The sequence below is a fragment of the Nuphar pumila genome, chromosome 13, assembly GCF_984573655.1.
Source record: "Nuphar pumila chromosome 13, dmNupPumi1.hap1.1, whole genome shotgun sequence".
Classification (NCBI taxonomy): domain Eukaryota; kingdom Viridiplantae; phylum Streptophyta; class Magnoliopsida; order Nymphaeales; family Nymphaeaceae; genus Nuphar; species Nuphar pumila.
In genome coordinates this window covers 88,342,082-88,365,043 of record NC_143261.1, presented here as the reverse complement: position 1 = coordinate 88,365,043, position 22,962 = coordinate 88,342,082, and the positions used below count along the sequence as shown (strand labels likewise).

The 22,962-nt window shown below is 37.5% G+C and overlaps 1 long non-coding RNA gene across 1 annotated transcript; it reads left to right on the top strand.

Annotated features, from left to right (window-relative positions):
* Window positions 1-1,445: 1,445 nt before the first annotated feature.
* Window positions 1,446-22,756, top strand: LOC149819043 (uncharacterized). Its single transcript, XR_016427454.1, has 2 exons — window positions 1,446-1,522; window positions 22,283-22,756. It is a non-coding gene; the product is annotated as an uncharacterized LOC149819043 (long non-coding RNA).
* Window positions 22,757-22,962: the final 206 nt, after the last annotated feature.

Below are 22,962 nucleotides of genomic sequence, written 5' to 3'. Positions count from 1 at the left end.
GCGGGTCAACCCGTTTACACAAACTTGTCAACCCGCAACCCGTTTTTGTGTTTCTAATTGTGCTATTCAGGACAATCTATTAATAATATATGAGACTTGATCTAGAATTTTAAAAAAATTTCAGCATCAAAACTGAAATTATTTCTTTTAAATAAATGTTTACAAGTAAAAATGAAAAGGAAACCCTAATCGGGTTCTCCTTTTCGTTTCTTTGAGAAAATGAGAGAGAGAGGGAGAAGAGCAGTCGGAGCTGCGGGTGATCTCCGGTGAACGAGATGGACCGAACCCTCTCCAGCTCAGAGGAGCGACGATGGCGAGGATGTCCTTCTCAGTCGTTGCTTCTCACTGCTCCTAATCGACAAAGCAATGACAGAGACGGTGAGGGTTTCCCACCTCCTGCAGTGGGTTACTTCCGGCAACACGAGTAGCCTTGCTGCCATCCATGGCAGCCCTCCTTTGATCCGATGATTTTTTCGTCAAATTCGACTCCTGCTGAGTTATCAGCATGAACAACAGCTCCTACGTCTACCTCCATCGTCTGATTCATTAGAGGATCCTTACCGTCGCCAATCTCCTCATCCTCCAACTAGACAGGTTATTTGGGTTACTCGGGTCGGTTATCGTGTCTATGTTATCGGGTCTACCCGTTTAATAAACGGGTCGCCATGTCGTGTAATCTTGTTGTGTCGATCCGACCCGTTTATTAAACGGGTTAACAGTGTCGTGTCGGGTTACCCGTTTAATAAATGGGTCGTGTTAGTGTTTGCCACATCCGACCCGTTTAATAAACGGGTCGTATTCGTGTTGAGGTATTCTGACCCGCCAACCCGAACCGATTGCCACCCCTAGTGTTCATCATGGTTCATGAATTGTATTTTCTTACTGAAAAAGATTTTGTTTTTTTTGAAAGGTGAAAAAGATTTTTGAGGCTTGAATTTATGAAAATTCTGGACCATTGATCTTCAAGTCTTAAGAAGACGTTGCTCACGTGTTGGACGATCCAAGAGCTGATTTGTACAAATTAGGAATGTCAACTGGTCGGGTCTGGTTCAGACCCAGTGCAAACCTGGATCTGTCTAGGAAGTGCTGGTACCAGGTCCGGACACGAGTCATATCAGGTCTGTTATAAGAAAAACTATACCCGGGTCCTATAAGTATTACATGAACCAGACCGGGTCCATACCTGGTAAACTATTATTTTTATCTTTTTTATATTGAAAAATCATGGGACATAATCAGAACTCTGGTCAGACTTGGGTCTGGTATGAAATTTCACAAACCATTCTCGGATCCATATACTAATTGGACCCTTTGTGGCCGACTTGGTTCCCAATCGGACCTCCTTTTCTTATCACGACCGTATCAGGTTTTGTACGGGTCGGGTTCGGGTCAAGCCCAACCCATTGACACCCAGGTACAAATAAATCCTTGTATGTCAACGTCTCAAACCTTTCAAGGATGAGGCAGGCTCTATGACCGACGTTCGATCTCCCGCGAGACGATTCACTCCGGCGAGCCACAGGTACCTCTCCTCCTCCTCCTCCTCCTTCCCGTTCTAATTTCTTGTTTCTCACCCCCCCTTTTTTGTTCGAGGGAAGGGTGGGATTCTAATCCGAGACCCTTCGATTATGAGTGTGCGACCTGACCATCTTCTTCCTCCTCCCTCTTCTTCTTCTTCTTGCCCCGCCAAAGGTGGATGTTCGCTCGCGTCTCTACCTGAAACCCTCGATGTTGGGTTGGATTAGAACGTACGTCACAAGGATACGCAGAATAGGACACGTCGTGATCGACTCATTTTTAGTCCTAGGCCTAGGTTCACGCTATGTATGGAGGATTTGGTTGTTTATTCTTTCCCTTCATCGTTGTTGCCGTATGTTGGTGGGCATGGTGTGTCTCAATCCAAAAAACCAGTCAGATTGACACAACAGATAAATGTCTGAAGTTAACTTGATTGATAGCAAGTGATGTGGATTATTTGGGCCCAGAAGCATGGGTTGTGGGTATTGTGGGAATAGTTGGTGTTCTCAATTCTAGGAATTGAATTCTCCGGAATCCAAATTCATTGTTTGGATTAATTCATTGATTTGGAATATGAATCCCATTCCGCAATTTGTATGCACTTATGAAAAGTGGAATTTAATTCCAAATTCAGTTTTTTGTATTCAAACTTCATTCCAATACAACTATAATCCATCCATCTGCCCTACATAAACCTAAGATCTCTCTCTCTCTCATAAAAGTAATTATTAGGTGCAGTTGAGATAAAAAAATTGAAACTTTATTCCATATATAATAAGAAAAACATGTTTCAATGCTCCTAAACAACTTACAAATTCACAACCTCTGGTTACATTATCGAGAATCACAAAATTGGCTCTATTGGTATACTAGAGATGTTAACTGGATCGACATCCTTGTTTGTGGTTGGGGTATCTGTTGAGGCAACAAACTAGTGCTGACTTGCGTTACCATCTATCATTGTGGCTGACGCTGCTGCTGTTATTTCTACAACAGTTGTGGCTAGAGTTGATTTGGAGGTAATGGTAAACTTTGCATATGCTTTGTTGTTCTACCACCTGCTTTTGAAATTGCAAGCTTTAAGGTAATGGAGAAGGTTGTAGGGCATTCTGGTTGGGAAGAAGGAAGTGTTGCTAGAGCTGATGGTTTGGCCCAAGCAATTGTTGCTGTTGGAGCTCGGAGTGGATATGACTTTGCAGAAATTGGTTCTATAGCTGAGCCTGCAATGATGATTGCTATATCTAAACATAATAAACATAGGATACTATTCATCCAAAACAGCAACCAAGTAGAAACATTGTCAGCCATGAAATCAGTCATGTTTTCTTGATACCAAACAGAACTTTTTATATAAAACCAACAGAGAACTAGTTTCAGTATCAATATTCAACTATTAATGCCAACAAAGCTTATAATTGATACATCACCACTATATTGAATACATTGCATCAACCACAACTTCACGCCATGCTCTCTGTTCTACATCTAACTGTAGTGAGGTTGGGCTGAGAAGAAAGGGTGGTTACCCAAGCATGGTAGAATCAGATGGGGGAGCATGGGCCAATGGGCTTGCCATAATTCACGAGGCAATGGTCTTGGTCAGTGGTGATTTTTCTAAAGAGTGTGGGGTCCACATCCTTAACAGTGCTGAATCCATTGCATGTGGGCTTCACATGTGACTGGGTGCAACTGCATGTGTCTTCACCACCACCTCCCATTCGGGGCTGCTGAAGGTTGTAAGTATCATATCGTTACCCATATCAGTCGGCCCCAAAATAAGATACGCATCATATCGTATCATAAAAAATCATAAATTTTTAATCAATTTTTTCTAAAAATTCTAAAAAATCATGAAAAATCAGAAAAATCAGAAAAATCAGAAAAATTAGCAAAAATTCTAAACAAATCATAACACATGAAACAATGATGAGTTGCACAAAATACAACCATAAAAGTCACATATGAAGCATTTATGTCTCTATGAGCTGCATAAGACATCATCAAACATCAACTATCTCACAAGAACAATGCAAAATATTAAATATCTTGCAATTAAGAATATGTCACAAGACTTATACTTTCATATTACATAAATAAACATATTATAACAATAGTTACACTCGCTTTTTAATTGGTTTCCACTCATTACTTGAGTGCCCCATTGCTATCTCGAATCATCTGATGTCATATTTGTTGGAGGAGTGTGGAGCCTGATTTCTACCTTTATATAAATCCCTAATTTTCGCAGATTCAACTTTGTAGTAAGTTGGAGGGGGTTTGCAAGGGGCATCGCCCCTCGAGGCAGAAATTTTTTGGAGGGTAGTTTTGTAATTTTACTCATAATAGAGATTTTTTACCTTAATCCACTTTTTTGAGTGAAAAAATGGTGAAATTGCAATCTTACTAGAGCAAACCGTAAAAGCCGTCTCCTTTACACACTGATCGGCCTCCAAATCATTCTCACGACTCCTAGGGTGCGTGGATACCCCTCTAATGACCTCTACACAAATGAGGGAGTCATTCCACAAGAGGTCTTAAAAAAAGTTATGATTCAGCCCTTTTTAAAGTGCATCGAAGGTGTATCGTACAATACAGATACGATACACACTTGGATTGTGATACGAGTGTGTATCATATGCGAGTGTTTATCGTATCGTTATTTCTCATAGTAACGATACAATACAATACTTACAATATTGGGCTGCTCTTCTACAATAGTCCCAATTTTTTTGGTGACAGTGATGCAGCTGCAGAAAAAGCAAATAGATAAACAAATGGGAAAAGGGAACCAAATGCAACTTCCTTCTAAATCAAGTCACTCATACAAAATATCACTAGTTTTGCAACTTATCAAACTCATATGCCTTGTCCGCAACATTGGCAGCTATACATGCTGATATCTTTATGATGTTCAAGAATGGTGGATAGATCATTCTTTTATCTAAATGCTCAGTTTCAGCTGTTGAAACTAGACATTTACAGTCAGAAACTCAAATCTCTCTCTCTCTCTCTCTCACACACACACACACACACGTGTCAATGACACCACACAGGGTTTACCTTGCAGGGAGACGGACCCATTAAGTGACCCGGTTCTTGGCAAGGGTTCCTTGTCATCAATATATATATATATATATATATATATATATATATATATATATATATATATATATATATATATATATATATATATATATAAGAGAGAGAGAGAGAGAGAGAGAGAGAGAGAGAGAGAGAGAGAGAGAGAGAGAGAGAGAGAGAGAGAGAGGTGCGTAGCTGCATACGCCCTTCCCTGCCTATGCGAGCCAATGCACGCGTGATGGATGTCACACATGCAACAAACTTGTGAAAACAACCTATACCGCCCTCCACTATATATTTTTTTTGCACATGTGCGCGTGCATTTTGGCCCGTCCATGATCAGTGATGGGCGGCCCTAGGGAGTAGGCTCCCGTAGGCAGCTATTCCCCCCTCTCTCTCTTCTCTCTCTCTCTCTCTCTCTCTCTCTCTATATATATATATATATATATATATATATATATATATATATGAGAACTAAACATATTAGGCCCACTTTTCTCATTCTGCCCCGTTAGGCCCCATAGTTTGAAGTGTTTTATGATAGATCTGAACCGTTGGATGCGTTTAACATGCTCGATTTAGTGGGAATTGACTCTTTGATCATGTTTTTTCAACGAAAAAATGTGATTTTATGAGCCGGAAAAAATGATGTCTTCATAGCCATTGATTTTGGATCACCGAAAAACCCTGTATACAGGTTAGATTCCGCTGATACAAAAGCCGGTTCCCACTAAACAAAGCTTATAGATCACATCTATGGCGTTAGATGTGAGAAAAATCACAAAAAAATACGATTTTTGAAGGGGCCTAACGGGGCAGAACGAGAAAAGGGGCAGCACCAGCGCATTCATCTCTCTATCTCTCTATATATAAACTCGTACAAACCAAGATTTTCCAAGAGTTCTTTTTAAAATCTGACTATATGAATGTGAGCTACATGCTTGATTTCATTTCATAGGCAGAACGCCATGATCCAAATGACAAGCTACAAGTTTTACTAGTAAACACTTCAAGCTGTATTTGGTTGAAGACTTGAAGCATCCTCTTGTCATCCCATCTTCCTCTTACAAATTTATTGTCAGCCAAATAAAATGTTCTACAGTATGTTATCTAAGGGTTGGGATAGGGCGATATTGAAAATCACCATCAGTGGTGATTTTTTCAATATCAACCACAAATCATGGAGTGCCCCTTTGGGCTATATAGATGGCATTTCCGTCCCACCAGCCTATCTTGGTGGTTTGAAATGCCCTCCATACAGGCATGTGTGGTGGTTATTGAAAATCACCACTAGTGGTGATTTTCAATCTCACCTGATCTCAACCCAATATCTAGTATCTATTATTAAATCGGTAAGATGAATTGACCAAAGTATTCCAATAGTATGCTATTTAACAAGGAAACAAGTTAGTTTTTTAAAATAAACACTGTTGTGCTCTAAAGAGTATAAACTTTGAAATTATTAAAGAATATTTTTTAAGTCTTTGTTCTTTTCATTTTCTATTAGATCCAAATGGTGTATTATCAATGCACCAATGGATTTTGGTAAAGGGAAATATTTGTCTTTATGATTACATTGAAGAATTAGAGTTTTGTCTATAACCAACTTTTGATTTAAGGATTTCTGTAGCTAGTAAATGGTGAAGCTTTCTAATCCTTTTGGATTCATTCATTGATATTTTGCTGGTACGAGTGCCACAATGGTTCAACATAACTTCTACAGTGGCAATGCCTCCTAACAAGCCATTGAATCCATTTGTAACTAAGCATTACCATTAGTTTTTTGAATTGCTTGTGAACCTCCTTGATGTTTTTCACCACACTAGCATGCTTAACACTAAATGAAAGAGGCAACTGAGATGTGCTCTATTTTCTTCTGATTTAGACATAAAACTCTAGAATGTTCAACAGAGTTTTAGCATCCAGCTTATTCTTTCTAACCCAAGTGTGCCCCCAAGAGCTTATGGTTTGGATGATTGACCAGGAGAATGAAGGCTTAAGAGTTCATCTTTTCCATTGTCTCATTTGTTTCCATGCGAGCACTAAAAACTCGATGGTGTATACAAATTAGTGGTTTGTGTTTCCTAGGAATTTTGAAAAGGAAGAAGATTTCGCAATTCGAACATTAGCAAATTATGTAGTTTCTGTATTTCTTATACTGTGTACAAGTTTTGCATCCAAACCCCTGAAATCTAGACATCTCTTGCAAAATACATGATTCAAAATCCATAGAACAATCTTGCAAAAACACACTTAGACAACCACATAAACACATGGATACCTAATTTACCCTAAATTGATCCTCTGAAACCCTAATTCAATCAACTATGTATCAAAGGATTACAAAGAAAAGAAAATGCTGATTGAAAAGAAGAAAAAGTAATCCTTAAATTCCAATAATCAGAGATGAAAACAAACCTAGATCTGGCAACATTTAGCAAAAGTCCACAAATCTGCCATGCCCCGTCCTTTTTATCACTACAGCTAGAACTTAGCTAGATCAATTATCTCAATCTCTATAGCAGATCATCAATCAAATGAACAGGGAGAGAAGGAGAAGAAGAAAAGGATGACGTTACTTGAGGGTGTCACCGGACGTCGGCCTCTGGCCACCTGCCACTGCTTCTTCTCTCTCGGTTAGGGTTTGTAGTCCATAGGAAGAGAAAGGGTCAGGGGGTGTGGGTATGGCAAGGGGCCGAGGGCGTCGGGCATTTGTTTTATAATGAAAAAAAAAACAAATGCAATTCTCAAGAATTGCATTCCCCCCTCCAATTAGAGAATCCAATTCTTGAAAATTGAAGGGAATGCAGATCCCATTCCATTTTTATCAATTGAAAACAAACAAGGGAATGGAGAAATTTGGGGAATTGAATTCCCATTCCCCACAATTCCGCCAATCCAAACAGGCCCTAAATGTGGCGGTAGCGGGGAATCAGGGAAATGTGTAGTAGTGGGGATGTGGGGAGTTCACATTCAAGTACTGGGTACATGTGGTGTCAATATAGTGGGTATGCGAATTACCATGCATGTGGTGGATGTATGGCTTGTTATGCTGCATGTAGATAGTGGAATATAGAGTGTTATATGTAGAGTTTAGGAAGGATCATGTGTGTCATTAGTGGGTCATTGAACTTGAAATTCATGCTTAGTCTTGAGACCCAAAAAAGGAATATTGAAAGTCATCATGATTATATTAAGAGTGTAGAAACACTATATATATGCATTGTAAATGTAATTTTCATGAGAAAGAGTGAAAAATGTGAGTGATAAAGAAGATTATCTACTTTTTTCTCCTTATTTTCTTTTTCGAGTTGGTGTTTATCTTCTTAATCAATGGCTGGGTTTTTCCCTATAGTGAAGGCATGAGAGAGTAAGATTATGTATTTGTACCATTTCTATGTGTTATTACAGCAATTGATTGTTGCAGAGCATTTTTCCCTTTTTTTGGTTGGGATTTATAGCAAAAATTATACTAGAACATTAATATAATTATTCAAAATTTGAAGAAAATAAAAATGGGAAAATATCTCTCATGCTATCCTCAGGACTGAACCTTTGCCTTTGGATTGGTAATTACATATCTCCTTTTACTAAATGGCATAAACCTATGCTTTACACTTGTGACCAACCGGCCATTGTGAATTAAAAAGATACTTGTCTACATGTTAATGAATCCTAAAAGTTTCAAGCATGAAATTTCATGTGCTTCAATTATTTTACCGTATGATATTAACTATTGAATTATTATGTGTCAATGATTATCCATGATTTTAGCTTCTATATGCAATAAAAGTCATAAAACCTTTCGATGAAGCTAGCAATTAAGAGTTGACACATTTACAATTTGAGGGATTTAGCTTAATGCTTTTCTTAATACATGGTTAACCCCATGTTTTGTATTAATATTAATCTTGTTTTATCTGCATAAAAAAAGTAAATGTATTTTGAAAGAATCTGAGGCAAAATAGTTTTGTAGAATATTAGTAGGTCTTGAATCTTTGGGTGGGACTGTAATTTCCTCTAATTGTGGAGGATTTGCAACTGTTTATTAATTTCTTTGACCGATTCTTTTGAATTGTTTATTATATTGAAAAATTTGAATTTATTTGTATTCAGAATTATTTGTGAAAACATTTATTTTTGAGGAGAAGATTATTGTAGCCAACTGGATTGCATATGTAATTAGCCCATTTGCTATTTTCTCCTTTATATTTGTGAGCTTTGCAATCACTTGTATTTGCCGGCATTAATAAAGTCTCTCTGTTATTTTTCTTTTCATAAGAGTGCCCCCACGTTGGATTCCCCTTTGTTATGAGATTCCAACTACCCACACAAGTGGATTTCCATAACTACCCTCATGTATGGGTGGTCACCAAATAACCACAACCAATAGTGGTTTCTAGAAGAGAAAGGAGATGTTATTCTTGGAGTCCAAAACAGAAATGAGTCGGATAGGAGTATTGGAGCAGGATCTGGTCGAATAGGATCCTTGCCCATTAGAGTTTGTTAATAAGGGCTTGTAATTTGGCACTTTTTGCCCCATCGTGAACACAATTAGAACTTGGAGGAAGCTTCCCCTCAAAGACGAAGCTAATCTCTCTCTCTCTCTCTATATATATATATATATATATTCTCCGTTGTCTTAAGGACACAAACATTATCAGCTGGTACCTGAGCCAGCCATGGCAGACCAAGTCACAGTGAGGGAGGTCCAAACCACGCTGGAGGTAGTGCATCAAAAAATAGAGTGAATCAGTGGGGTGGATCATCGATTGGGAGCCATGAAGAACAAGATTGGGGTAGTGAATACTGGGCTGACCTTTTAAATCAAGGCAATAGGAGATTAAAGAAATGTTGAGGTTGTGGATTGTTAAATTATACATATATATAGGTGTATAATATGGTTGTATATGCATATATAACACCCATTAGGTGTATTGTTGTTATTTCACTTTGTGTAATAGGCTGTGCCCATTAGTGACACTTTAGTATTTTTACTTTTTACTTTTTTCTTTTTTCTTTTTCTGCTTTTTTTTTAATTTCTGGCTAATGATATAATGGTCCTTATCCATTAGAGCTGTTGGGACCTCCCCAACAACTATAGCTGTTGGGGTGGTTCCTAAGGGCTCTATATGGCCTCTCTTCTCTATATAAAGGAGAGTAATTCCCTTCTTGTGGTATGCTTGTTTCAAGCTCTCTTTGGAATACAAATATATATTTTTTATGCTATTGTGTTGCTCAGTAGTGGCGTTGTGCTTGTATCTTGACCCATAAGTGGTCCTCGGTGGTGTTCCTACTTGTGTATTTTGCAAGCCCCTAAGAGGCATTTCTTTGTGTTTCTTGTATTTCATTACATGGATGAAAAGAAACGAAAGAGCTGTGATGACTCCATGGAGAATAGCATTGGGGCAGTTGAGTTGACCTCGTTAGTCAGGGCAATAGAGATGAAAGAAATGTTGAGGTTGTGGATGGAAAGAAACAAAAGAGCCGTGATGAATCCCAATGGGTTGCTGAGATCCTAACCAAATTGTTATCGATTATGATGGAGGAGCCTCAATCGATGACTTCAGGCCAACCAATTTGGAATTCCTGAAATTTTCTGGAGAGAACCCACTCAGTTGGGTTTTCGAAGCAGAGCATTACTTCAAATGCCAAGGAATTGCAGAGGAACAATACATTGCAGTCGTGGCAATTCATCTCGAGGATATTGCAATTCAGTGGTTTTAACGGTACGAGCATCAAATGGGGAAACCTACCTGGCCACAATTCGTGAAAGCCCTTTCTATCAGGTTTGGTCCTGCTTATGCTAATTTTCATGTGGAATTGTCAATAAATTCGTTAAAAAGGGACTATACCCGAATGTCAGGCAGTGTTTGAAGAATTCAGCAGCATAGTATTTGAGAGGTCTCAAGTGGCCTTGATAGGGGCGTTTATTGGGGGTTTACAAGAGGAGTTAAGAATCTAGGTGCACGCAGCTCGACCCCAAACACTTTTGGAGTGTTATGATTTCGCTCGAGTTGCAGAAGAAAAGACTAAACATAGGACTCACCTAAGCCACAAATTTCGGCCGTTACATGCACCCACATGGTGAGATACAAGGGAACCAAAGGGATACATGGTAAATCTTGGGAAGCTGTAGAAAAGAGTAGGACGGAAGTTGTACATTAAGAAAATCACCTCAGATCATATGCAAGATGGGCAAAGGAAGGGGTTATGTTTATCATTATGATGATAAGTGCTCACTGGGACATAAGTGTAAGACCAAGCAATTACAAGTTTACATTGCAGAGGAAGAGGAAAGAGAAGGTGATGATGGAGACAAGGATGAAGAAGAACAATCAGAATAGACACCAGAAATATAACTTAATGCTCTGGCTGGGGTGATGGTGCCCCACTCAATGACAGTGCAGGGGGAATTGGGAAATCACCGAGTTAGTATCTTAGTAGATACTGGGTCTATACACAATTTCGCATCTGAGAAGACAACGAGAAATGGCGAGCTATAGAGTGTGGGGACATCAACCATTTGATGTCTTGGTGGGAGATGGAAGTGGTTTACGCTGCGAATGTTGATGTGAATCAGTCAAACTTAAAATTCGGGGAGCTGAATTTCAAATCAACTTATATGTGTTGCCCATGTGTGGGGAAAACATAGTACTTGGGATACAATGGCTCAAAAGGTTAGGGAAAATTGAATGGAATTTCACAAAAATGATGATGAAGTTTAGACACCAGGGACGGATTTTGTAGATTTGAGCTCATGAGGATCCCATGATACAAGAAAGTGTTACAAGACTTGAATGCTTGGTGCTGCCAATTCCGTTAACAACTGAATTGGAAGACCAACCAGCAGAGAAACCTAAAATATCAAAGTTGTTGAACAAATATCAAGATGTATTTGGAGAACCAAGGGGACTGCCTCTCTAACGCAATCATTACCACTGGATTATGGTGGAACCAGGGTCGAAATCCACAAAGGTGCGGCTGTATAGGTACCTGTAAGCCCAAGAATATGTCATTAGAGCAATGGTGAAAGATATGTTAGGCGCAAGAATTATTCAAGCAAGTCACAATCCGTTTTCATCTCCAGTTCTGCTCGTAAAGGATGGGTCTTGGCGATTCTGTGTAGACTATCGAGCACTAAACACCATCACCATTAAAGATAAGTATCCTCAACTCATCATTGATGAACTGTTGGATGAGTTAGAATGTGATTTTTTTTTTAAAAATTAGATTTAAGGGTTGGGTACCATTGTGAAAGTATCTCCAACAAGATACTACGAACAATATTACAATATTCTTGGAAATAAATGCGTATACAAACGCCCAACAAGAACACTTGTGCATACAATGTGTTAAAATGTATCTCTCTTTATGTAAATATTTACATATATATATAAAGAGAGATACATATACATATATATATATATATATATCACGTATATATGTATATGTATCTATCTTTATATATATATATGTAAATATGTATGTTTCTTTTTGTTTCTTTTCTTTTCTTGTAAAACCCGCAAGGGTATTTTAGTCATTCACCTTTTGCGCATATTCATAATTATGAATATGCTGTAATTCTTTTTGCTTTTTCACTTTTATTCTTTTTCTTTTTTCTTTTTCATTTTTTGTCTTTTTTTGTGTTGACTCAAAGTCAACTTGGAGGGCTCAACACTAGCTGTTGAGCCTCTCCAACGGTTAGAATTCTAACCGTTGGAGGGGCTCCAACAGCTAGTGGAGCCCCTCCAAGGCTTCCTTTCTCATTATAAATAGGGGAGTTCCCCCTTTGTAATACTCACTTCTTGGAGCTTTTGTTCTCCAAGCTTCTCAATAAAATTCTTTATATTTTGTATGCCTTTGTGCATTTGAGTTTCTTTATTGTACCTTTGTGTACATTTGTTCTAAGTGTTCTTGTGCATTTGTGTACATTGGTGGTGTTGTGCTTATCGCACACTTTATCTCTTTTTGAGATATTTTCACATGGTATCAAAGCTAGGCTTAAAGGAAAAGAAGATCGTGCTCTTTTTTCTCTTCGTTGGAATACCTCGTAAAGCGTGCCATTAAGTTGTGGTGGTTGAAGTGAAGACTCGGCTCTTCATTCTATCTTTTGGAAGCTTCCTACATCAAGAAGGGACTCATTTCGCATTGTGGTACGCATTTATTTCTCTTTGTATCCTCTCTAATGGGCAAAAAGGATTCTCACTTCTCTCTTGGCTTCAAATTGAATGGAACGAATTATCATGTATGGGCCGGGAATATGGAGGCCCATATAAAAGGAAAGGGTCTTTGGGGATATGTTCAAGGAACTATTCCTGAACCCGTACCAAAAATTACTACCCTTGACAAAGGGGAGATCAAGGTTTTTGAGGGAGAAGAAAGAGAAAAGGCTTTTGAAGATTACAATAAGAAACATGAAGAATGGGAAATGAAAAACTACAAAATACTCTCATGGTTCTTCTCTTCGGTTGAGACCAAAATTAATGCCAATATTCTAAAGTTCAAAAAGGCATGTCAAGTATGGGAATATCTTGAAAGAATGTATACTTCAAGAGATTTGTCCCATAAATACTATCTCCAAAAGAAGGCATTAACCTTTCAACAAGGAGAAATGTCCGTTAGAGAGTATTTCGCCGAGTTATCCACTATTTGGGATGAGCTTGCCCTCCAAGAACCTAAATGGAGTGGTGAGGCTATTGAATTGAGAGCCAAACAATTAGAAGAAGATCATTTCTTCAATTTTTTAAATGAGCTTAGACCCGAGTTTGAACAAACTAGATCCTCTCTCTTATCTTCTTTCTCTTCCCTTCCGTTGGAAGATGTGCTTACCAAATTAAGTGGAGAAGAAACTAGATTGGGAATGAATAAAACCAATCTAAGTGTGTTGGCCATCCCCTCTAAAGATGAGGATGAGGGTGCTTATGCCGTCTCAAGACCGGAGAATAATGTTAAAATCTATAAACCCCCTCATTTTAACAAAAATCAAGGAGGAAGAGAAAATGGTGGGCATTATGGAAGGAGAGATTATAGTAAGATCATATGCCATTTTTGCAAAGAACCGGGTCACATTAAACCGGTATGCCCTAAATGGAAGAAGATGGTGGCTATGTCTACTACTTTCCAATTAACCAAGGAGGAAGGTCCTTCTACTTCCAATCATGCTACTTTGGCTCTCAATCAAATCATGGAAGCTCTTCAACCACTCCTCAAGGGATCCGTTTCCGGAGCCGCCATGACCACCTTCTCTCCTCCCGGTAAGACTCTTTGGCTCTTAGACTCGGGTGCATCCTTTCATATGACTCCAAATGTTTTTTCACTTTCTAAATACTCAAAAAATTTGTCACCCTCTTTTGTCTCCATCGCGGATGGGGCTTCTCTTGAAATAAAAGGAAATGGTGATTTTGAAAGACAAGGTTTTTTTATTCCAAAAGTTAGATTTATACCAAAACTAAATTTAAATTTGCTTTCCGTCTCTCAACTATCGGATCATGGGTGTGATATCAAATTCTCATCAAATAAATGTTGGATACAGGATCGCCGGTCCGGGAAGTTGATTGGGAAAGGCTCTAGGAAGGGAGATCTTTATCTCATGGAGTTTCTTCAAATTCCAAAAACCTCTTTTTGTAATGTTGCTCAACATAAGGATATAAATGTTTGGCATAAACACCTTGGGCATCCAAATATTGTCAAGCTTTCGTATTTACATTTTGCTAAAACCTTATGTAAAGACAATTTCAATTGTAATGATTGCATTCTTGGTAAAATGAGAAGCTTACCTTTTGGACAAAGAATTATGTTTTCAACCAAACCTTTCGAAATTGTGCATTCGGATGTATGGGGACCGACACCCGTTGTGTCTAAGGGAGGTTTTTCATATTATGTTATTTATGTGGATGATTTTTCAAGGTATAGTTGGATATACTTCCTCAAACATAAACATGAGGTTTTTTCTACTTTCAAGATCTTTCACATGTTAATACAAAATCAATTCAATAGTAAGATACAAATTTTTAGAACCGATTCCGGGGGAGAATATCTCTCAAATGATTTCAAAAGTTATATTGAAAATAATGGGATTGTTCATCAAAGGTCTTGTCCCAAAACTCCCCAACAAAATGGGTTGGCCGAATGTAAACATAGACACATAATTGAAACTACAAGAACTTTACTAATTTCTCAAAATATTCCAAAAAGATTTTGGGCCGAAGCGGCTCTTGCATCGGTTTATCTCATCAACCGACTTCCATCCAAAAACTTGAATCAAATATCTCCATATGAAATCTTGTATAAAAAAGAACCCGACTACAATAGGTTAAAAATTTTTGGTTGTAAATGTTTTGTTCTCACCGATAAGAATGATAAATTATCTCCCAAAGCTATTCCTTGTGCTTTTTTGGGATATTCGGAAACTCAAAAAGGGTTTAGATGTTATGATATTAAAAATGATAAACTATATATTTCAAGAAATGTAACCTTTTTAGAAAACATAAGTGGTTTTGAAGAACACAAAAATCATGAAGATAATGCCGATTATTCTTTTTTGTTTGAACTATTATCTAGAAATGAAGATTTTTTTAGCGATGATGAATTAAAAGAGAATGAGGATATAAGTGAAAGCATTCCTCAAACCATTCATGATGAAGAAGAAATGATAAATGAACCCATTACCTATACTCATAGAGATAAAAGCACTTTTAGAAGTGCAATAGAGAAATATAGTGATCTTAGTGAATCTTCCAACAATTCTCGAAGAACTGAAAGATTTAGGAAAAATCCTTCTAGATTTATATCCTATGAGTCTTTTTCTCCAAAACATAGGGCATGCCTTAGTGCCATTCACTCATATCAAGAACCTAGAAATTTTAAAGAAGCTAAGGAAATGATTGAATGGAGGGATGCCATGGACAACGGACTTAGAGCCCTCAACAAAGCCAAAACGTGGGTTTTTCAATGTCTTCCATAAGGAAAGAAAACAATAGGATGTAGATGGGTTTTTAAAGTCAAAACCAAGAGTGATGGCACTCTCGAAAGATATAAAGCCCGTCTTGTCGCAAAAGGATATAGTCAAGAATACGGCATCGATTACGAAGAAACCTTTGCTCCTGTTGCACGAATGGTTACTGTAAGGTGTTTGATCACCATTGCATCTATTAAAAAATGGAATATTTACCAAATGGATGTTAAAAATGCATTTCTAAATGGGGATCTTAATGAAGAAGTCTACATGGATGCTCCTCCTGGTATGAACGTACCAAAGGGGAAAGTCCTTCGTTTGCAAAAAGCGCTTTATGGTTTAAAACAAGCCCCTAAGGCTTGGTATGATCGATTTAATGATGTAATGGTTCAAAATGGTTTTTCCTCATGCTACACTGACACTGCTCTGTTTGTCAAAAAGTCTGATGCAGGAATTGTGATTTTACTGTTGTATGTTGATGATATGTTGATAACAGGTAGTGACATAAAGGGCATCAGAAACATTAAAACCACTTTAAAAGAAAGGTTTGAAATGTCAGACCTGGGGTATCTGACTTACTTTCTTGGTATCGAGGTAGCCTACTCTCATAGAGGTTTTTTTTTGTCTCAAACTAAACTTGCCTGTGAGATTCTTGACAGATCAGGTATTACTGATGATAAAATCTGTGAGACCCCTGAAGTTGTGGGATCAAAAATGAAGATCGATGATGGGAAACCTTTGGAGGATCCTACCCCCTACCGACAACTTGTGGGATCTCTAATGTATCTTAGCATCACAAGGCCGGACATCTCTCATGCCGTGCATACTGCAAGCCAATTTCAGCATGCTCCTACATCCGTTCATATGAGTGCCGTTCTCCGAGTTGTCAGATACTTAAAGGGAACTTTAAACAAGGGAGTTTTCCTTTCCTCTTTTTTGGAGTTGAATTTAATTGCATATACTGACTCTGATCGGGGAAGTGACCCAAATAACCGTCACTCCACTACAGGCTTTTGCATTTTCTTAGGTGAATCCCTGATCTCATGGAGATGTAAGAAACAACAGAAGGTGTCTCTATCATCCACCGAAGCAGAATATCGAGCCATGGCGTCTACAACTATGGAGATTGTCTGGATTCATCAGTTGTTGCAAGACATGGGGATTCCAATTCAAGAACCCACAAAGTTGTGTTGTGATAATAAGAGTGCAATCTATATTGCTAAGAATCACACGTTTCATGAGCGGACAAAGCATATTGAGATGGACTGCCATTATGTCCGAGAGGCATATCTACAAAAAGTCATCGACCTTCCTTATGTAACGTCAGAATATCAGTTGGCAGATTTCTTCACCAAGGCGCTTTGCTCTCCAAGATTCAACTTTCTCCTTAGCAAACTTTCGGTCATTGAGCCCTAAGTTTGAGGGAGGGTGTTAAAATGTATCTCTCTTTATGTAAATATTTACATATATATATATATGTAAATATGTATGTTTCTTTTTGTTTCTTTTCTTTTCTTGTAAAACCCACAAGGGTATTTTAGTCATTCACCTTTTGCGCATATTCATAATTATGAATATGCTGTAATTCTTTTTGCTTTTTCACTTTTATTCTTTTTCTTTTTTCTTTTTCATTTTTTGTCTTTTTTTGTGTTGACTCAAAGTCAACTTGGAGGGCTCAACACTAGCTGTTGAGCCTCTCCAACGGTTAGAATTCTAACCGTTGGAGGGGCTCCAACAGCTAGTGGAGCCCCTCCAAGGCTTCCTTTCTCATTATAAATAGGGGAGTTCCCCCTTTGTAATACTCACTTCTTGGAGCTTTTGTTCTCCAAGCTTCTCAATAAAATTCTTTATATTTTGTATGCCTTTGTGCATTTGAGTTTCTTTATTGTACCTTTGTGTACATTTGTTCTAAGTGTTCTTGTGCATTTGTGCACATTGGTGGTGTTGTGCTTATCGCACACTTTATCTCTTTTTGAGATATTTTCACACAATGCACAACACAAACTCACAAATGCACAAATATGAACCCAAAAGTCATAAGTTCCACTAACACAAGCTTGGGCTATAATCCCAAAGCCTTGAAAAATACAATGGAGGAGAGTCCTTTATATAGGGCTTGGAGAGACCCTTGGAGGGGCTCCCACGTAGCCGTTGGAGCCCCTCCAACGGTCACAAATGTGACCGTTGGAGGGGCCCAACGACTAGTGGTGGCCCCCCCAAGGTACAAAATACAAAGGGTACAAAAAAGAAAAAGGAGAAAAAAGAGAAAAATAAAAAAGGGAAAAATACAATACATATTCAAGAAATGAATATGCGCAAAAATGAGAAAAAGACTAAACTACCCCTATGACTAAATAATAGAAATATATATTTTATATATAATAAGTAGATACATATACATATATATTAATATATGTATATGTATTACCTTATATATATAAAAAATATATATAACATTATATGATTTGATTACATAATTTAACACCCTCTCTCAAACTTAACTTAGGGCAGGATGACCGAAAGTTTGCTAAGAAGGAAGTTGAAGCGCGGAGCACCCAAAGCTTTAGTGAAGAAATTCGTCAACTGATATTCTGATGTGACATATGAAAGGTCAATGACTCCTTTGAGATACGCTTCACGAACATAATGACAATCCATTTCTATGTGTTTGGTCGCTCATGAAAAGTGTGATTCTTAGCAATATAAATCGCACTTTTGTTGTCACAACATAGCTTGGTGGGCCCTTCTATTGTGAACTTCATATATTCCAGCAACTGATGGATCCATATAATTTCCATAGTAGTAGTCGCCATGTCACGATATTTGACTTGAGTTGTTGATAGAGACACCTTTTGGTGCTTCTTACATCTCCATGAAATCAACGATTCTCCTAAGAACACACAAAAACCAGTGGTGGAGTGACGGTTATTTGGGTCACCTCTCCAATCAGAGTCAGTATATGCAATTAATTTTAAATCAGAGGAAGAGGACAAGAAAACTCTCTTATTTAGAGTGCCTTTTATGTATCTTACAACTCGTAAGATAGCACTCATGTGAACGGAGGTTGGTGCATGCTGAAACTGGCTTGTCGTATGAACTGCATGTGAGATATCTGGTCTTGTAATACTCAGATACATCAACTATCTTACAAGCTGTCTGTAGGGAGTAGGATCGGAGAGAAGAACACCATCATTAAGTTTTAGGTAGGCCTTTTGAGGACGTGGAGCGTAGGTGATGACTAGTCCTTTTGACTACATAACTTATACCTACATCTTCTTGTTAAAATATGTATATTTTTGTATTTTTTTCCTTTTCATCTTAGGTTGTATGCTAGGTATCTTTGTATATATATTTTTTCTTTCCTTTTTCCTATTTGTTTTGGTCATACCTTTGTCATAAGCTGTTTCATAAGTTCACCACTATTATGACATAGTTGTGTCATATGTTCACCACTATTATGACATAGCTGTGTACACTTTGTAGTGTACATAGCTTATAATGCCACAAGCTTTATACGCTTCAAAGTATACCAGCCTAAGGGAACTAGCCATTACACCACTAGTATGACATAGCTTTGTAGTTTGTACACTTTGTAGTGTACATAGCTTCTAAGGCCATAAGCTACGTACACTTCAAAGTATACCAGCCTAAGGGAACTAGCCGTTAGGCATAGCTTACAGCTAGTATGCTTTATGTTCTTTATATATGGGCCATTTGACCCCTTTGTAAAACAATGCATGTTTTGTGCATTTCAAGTGACTAGTAAAATATTTAAACATTTTGAGTGTGTGCTCTTATTTCCTTTGTGAGTGCCCCTTTGTGGGTTGTGAGTGTGCTCTTGCCCTTGTAAGCATTATTTTTGAATTCTTGAAGAATTATTACACTTCTAACATTGTCTGTAAGTAGATTCCTTTTTTAGGAACTAATCATAGGTTTAATAATGTTATATGGTTTTTGAGTTATATGATTTTGGGAAGAGAAGTAAAATATGCCAGTGGCTAAGCTGTCACACGGACACTCTATTTTGCCTTCCGTACCCATGTTGACACGCGCTGACACCTGGCCTCCGTACATACAAGTTTGTATTCAATTTATAATTTATAATTATATTTTCAGTTAATAACTTTATATTTTAAGTATATAATATATATTTTAGATATAACATATATATTTAGATTATATTCAGTTTTTTTTTTAATTTATTTTGTATTTATGTGATATATATATATATAGCTGTGTCCCCGTACCCACATTTTTTGGAATTGCTATGTCATACCCTCCTCCGTACTCGCACCCACATCCTTACCCAGGTGACATAGTGGCTAAGTTTTATGTAACTAGATCAGACTATGATATCTTTTGGAGCTGCAATATATGAGATCCATTATGGCCTGGTGAATCAACTGATGGAAATTATTTTTTGAGTGGGAGCCATTGTGAGTAATCCAATTCAATGGATGTGATAGTGCATTTGGAAGGTGTCAATGTGTTTGCAAAGGGTGAAATATCTGTTCTTTTAGACAACTAAAAAGTTCTTGATGTTGATGATTTTAGATGTCTTAGCTTAACTTGGATCATAGTCATCAATGATATTTTGAAAATATCATGATATTATCGGTATCTCAAGGTCAGCTGATATTTCCCTTTATTTTTTCAATATTTTCAACATATCACCAAAACATAATATCTTAATATTATCATAATATTTTCCTGATATTTTCAAAAAATATACTTTTTATATATTTTCAGTATTTGTTTTCTATTTTTAAAACTGTTTTAATTGGTTATTTATATTTTTGCAAGGAAAACTGCTATAAAACCTATTATTTATTATCTTTTTTATTATTCTTTATATTTTTTTAAAATGTAAAGCTCCCAATATTTTTCCAAAATTTTCTCAAGGAATGCAACTCTTTGAAAAATACTACTTTGTTGAGAATGAGCACAATGTTGATGACCATGACTTGGATGAACTACTTTCTTATGCATTTACAAATTACTAAAGCATATTTATCAGTTACAAATGCACTGCCACATCAATCATAAAAATGCACTCCCGACTAGGTTGGCTGGTGTTGCCGAGGTGCCGACTAGGCCTTTAGGGGCCTGGCACATAGATGACGACTTGTGTTTTTGACTACATAGCTTATATCTTTACATTGTCCCTAAATACATGATTTCTTTTTCTGGAACTAATTGTAGGTTTGTTCATGTTATATGGTTTTTAGGTTTTATGATTTCTGGGAAGAGATAAAATACGCTGGCTAAGCTTTATATAACTGGGTGAGACTTTGATTTCTTTTGGAGTTGCAATACATGATATCCAGCTGTGTTCTGGTGACTCAACTGATGGGATTTAATTTTTTGAGTGGGACCCATTGTGAGTTGTCCAATTTGATTGATGTGGCAATGCATTTGAAAGGTGTCAAATAGCTGCAAAGGGTGAAATAGCTGTTCTTCAATGCAAGGGTTCTTGATGTTGATGGGTTAGATTCCTCATCTCACTTGGGTAACTTATTGTTTGATCTGCACAAATTACTAAAGCACATGCATCAGTTACTGGGCCAGGTGTTGTACCTTATCAAAAATTGAGGTTAAGCTCTTGGGTTCTTTTGTTGGGTTGTACTTGGAAGATTTGAAGGCTCTTGAACAACTGTTTTGAGACGATGTTGATGCTTGAGGGCATGTGTACTTCGGTATTTCACTGTCATGGCATTTCTGCAGTAGGCATATTAGCTAAACTCTCATGTGTACCTTGCATTCACTGTCTTGGCATTTCTACAGTGGGCACATTAGCCAAAGTAGGACAGTATAGAGCTTTCAATATTTGAAAGTGAGAATTGCTGAATCTAACCGTCATATGTACATTGCATTCTTGATGCGGAACGATTTGCTTAGACTGTTCTTTCTGGGGTTAATGAACACATTAAAGTAAAAAAAGGGAGAAAAGAAATGAAGAATGTGACCTGAAACTTTATTAGGTCCTTGTGAGTCATATTCTCTCCATGCTTTTAAGCTTTGTTTTTTTCTGACTTCAGGAGTTGCTTTTAGTAGATTGTGTTTTTTTTTTAACTTGGTAGTCACTCAGGCAATCTGAATTTTTCATGGACTCACTGTTCCATGGTCTTTCTCCAACAACCTGAGAATTGACTCTTTTTGTCCTCATGTTGCTTCGCTATAATGCATAAACTAATAAGTGGTAGTGGACATCATTGTCACAGTTGTGATTGATGTTTAGAACATTGGAGTCACCCGAGTTCACTTGATGAGTTGCTTCCATTTCTTATATGAATGTGGGGAAGTTGTAAAGTTGCAAAGTCTCAGGATAGATCATCAGGGCCATACATTAGAGACTGTAGTGGATGGCTGTTTTTTGTCTGAGAATATCAAAGAACTAAGGAAAATTGAGATAACATGCTGTGGAAGTTATGGCTCCAGCCGGCAGTTGAGCTTATCTTTTTGCTTTATAAAATTCTCACTGATAAATCCTCTTGTGATTTTATGATTCATGGAAGTCTAAATGGCAAGTTGGCAACCATAGATCTTTTCTTCCTGAAATGTTGGTGTTACCTTGACATGAGATTGTATGCATTGGCTGTTAAGTATGTTCAGTCATAAAAATCAGTCGCATTTTCCAACAATATTTGGTTGAGATATCTATTGCTGATTCAAGTTTTTATCCTCGACTCTGCTTTTATATGACTGGTTATGATGTTTTCTCTGTAGCCATGCATGTAGTGATTGCTAAAGAACACCAACCTTTACTCATTTTTCAAAAGAATCTCGCGCTTCCAGCTTCAGCATATATAAAATGCCGTAATCCTTCTCCTGATCGTCTTCAGTGGACTGCGTGGATTATCAGACAGAAACTTGCACCTTGTCTTTGTGTCATGCGAACTGTTTTATCCTATTCAGTTACCAGCACAAGGTATTTGTCCTGTCATTTGACAATTTCAGAGCATTTTAGGTTCTTTTGAGGAGTTTCAAAAATTGTGAGATAACTCAATGGCAACTCGAGGCCAACTTGATTTACTTGGTACGGTTCTCAGCCTATGATACTGTTTTTTCATGAATCAGATATATCAGTTTAAGCTATCTGTAAGATTCTTGTGTACATTGGGCTTTGGTCATCCGAGTCCTTTAACTCGGTCAACATGAATAATTCTACTTGATTACAGTGCTGTGAACTAGCAGTTAGTGACTCGTGCCTTGGCTCAGCTTGGTTTGATGTGTCTCATGGTTCAACTTAGGCTGAGTTCATCCAAGTATATTAGTTTGCATTGGCTATGGATTTCTTTTCCTTGATTTGACTTTGACTTCGATTCAGTCATCCTAGCTAGTTATCGTGTGTAAGGAATTCATTCTTCTAAATTGTTGCATAGAATTATTGAACTGAGAAAAATGTG